Raw genomic sequence first — 2,488 nt, 5'->3', positions numbered from 1 at the left:
TGGACGGAGGATTGTTATCTCTAACAGAGAGAAACGTTGGGATTGATTTGTACATTAATTTTTTTTGGAGACTAAAATGTCAAATTTTAAAATTTTTGAGGACTGATCTGAGTAATTATTTTGTCGGAAAATGAACTGGGGACTAATTTGTCTCCCAGAGTAAAACCTTGAGGATTGATTTGTGTATTAATTTTTCTTAGGAACTAAAATGTCCGATTTTAAAATCTTTGGGAACTGATTTGAGCAATTACCTAAAAATAAATCATAGGACATAGACAATACACAATAGCACTAAATTAATAGAGCACAACACATGAATAAAAGACCTTAGCACAACGCAAAAATATTGCTATATAGCACCTAAAAACTTATAAGCATAACACAAATTAAAGTTTTACAATACAAAATCTTACTTTCTTTGTTGTGCTTGAACCTTTTTTTTGTTTGCTTTGTCCTTTTACTTTTTTATTTTTTATTGTTTTTTTTTTTTTTTTTACACTTCCAACAAAATAATGAAAAATCTTGAATAAGAAAGAGAAAAAAAATTTACAATAGAAATAAAATTATTAGAATATAGTATGAATCTTACTTAGATTCTGATTCAGTTTGAGCTTTATTAGTTTTTTCAAAATTAGATGTAGAAAGAGTTTCTATTGTTTTTTCAATCTTTGTAGCCTCTAAATGAGCTTTTTTTTTCCCTTAATTTTGCTTGTTTTATGAGCCCCTGAACAAATGAATATTAAATCACTGATTTATACCAAATTTAAGACATTTTGTTTTAAAAAACCAACTAGTATATGCAAGTTATAAAAAACTAAACAAAACTGAACAACATACAAGTAATAGACAACAACATAGAAAATATAGATCATAACAAAAAATTAAAAGACATTAGCACAAGACATAAATATGTTAAAACTTATATTATCCCATCTTTTTTGGATTCATTCTCAATCTTCTCTATTAATATTTTCCTATCTCAGTGCATCACCCATAGTCCTTGAGGGACACTAGGTCTTGGTTCAACCCCCCACCTTTTGCTATGAAAGTATATATCGACCAAAACATATATATAACCATCGATCGATTTTTTATTCTTTTCCCTGAAGGTTCTGATTCCTTACAGGAGAAATCTATGAACATGGATAGATCAATTCACTTGAGTTATGTTTTTCACATTCACAGTCGTTGGGAAGTAAACTGGTGATATTTTTGGGATTGCTGTTAGGAAAGAAAAGCTCAACTGAATGAATAGCACAAATGCTCTTTTAAATTTTATGTTCTCTTCAATATCAACAGCTATTTCGAGAACCATTTTCTTTAAATCTAACCGCGACTTGTTATAGAATGGCCTTATGATATCATTCAGTTCGTCAGTGAGATCAAAGTCTTTTATCTTTGAAGGAAAAGGGTGATTTGAGTGAGTTTTGTGAAAAATAGATTAAGTGAAAAATGATTAAGATGAGAGATTCGGGATAAGTAAACTTGTGAGAAAATTAAAACACTTTTATTAATGACAAATAAATAATACAAGAACTAATGATGAGGAATAGAAGTGAAGAACAAGTGTTAGACCTCCACTAATATCACAAGAGAATGAGTTTTGTTAGAGTGGACAGGGGTTAATTAATTTTGCTGTCGGGTGTTCTGGTAGAAAATTCGAAGGCCAATTTTACGTGTGAAGTTGATGAATAAAATAAAGAACAATGAGAGAAATTTGAAGAGAGAAAAAGCTGGATATAAGCTTCTAAGTTTTCAGAAAAAAGGTCCTTTAAAGAGGTAGCTTGAAGTCATTTTATAAGGTAAAGCCATTTTGAGGAGGGAGTCTATTGTCCAATGGTTATAGTGTGATATTTGTGCTATTCCTTTTACCCCAAAACTTGTTACTAAATAAGGTACTTGACAAAAAATATTTTTAGGTGTTCCTATCACTTCATGTCTTTTTAACTAGAAATAGTGGAACTTGATTTCTATAAGTTAAATTAAAATTCTGTTGGGTGTCCATGATAAGGTGGGTAAAAGGGGTACTCATGACATGTGACATTAGTGAAAGGACATTTAGTTTGATTTCCTTTTAACTAGATGATACTCTCTACACTCTAAATCCAATCAATTCACTTTCACCAATTTAGTTCTCGCTAAAGAGAAATTCAACTTCTCAAAATATTTTTTTGGGTTTCATCCTTTTACCCAACACCTTTAGAAGGAACTTGACTCTTTTTTTATCATGTTTTGGGTCATTTTTTAAATTATTTATGTACAAAAAATTTATATTTTTGGTACATAATCATAAGTCCCTATGCAATCTTTGAAAATGCAAAATATTCCCTCAAGTTGCATTGAATTTTTTGTACTCAATAGAACTATAATAATAATATTTTTTGAAAATAATAACAATTTCTTTTAAACATATCATTAATCTAAATAATCAAATCTCCCATCTTTTATTCATTTTTTTTGTCATAATGAAATATATATTGTATATGTA

Source organism: Arachis ipaensis, chromosome B07 (assembly GCF_000816755.2).
Source record: "Arachis ipaensis cultivar K30076 chromosome B07, Araip1.1, whole genome shotgun sequence".
Classification (NCBI taxonomy): domain Eukaryota; kingdom Viridiplantae; phylum Streptophyta; class Magnoliopsida; order Fabales; family Fabaceae; genus Arachis; species Arachis ipaensis.
This window is presented reverse-complemented; position numbering follows the sequence as displayed.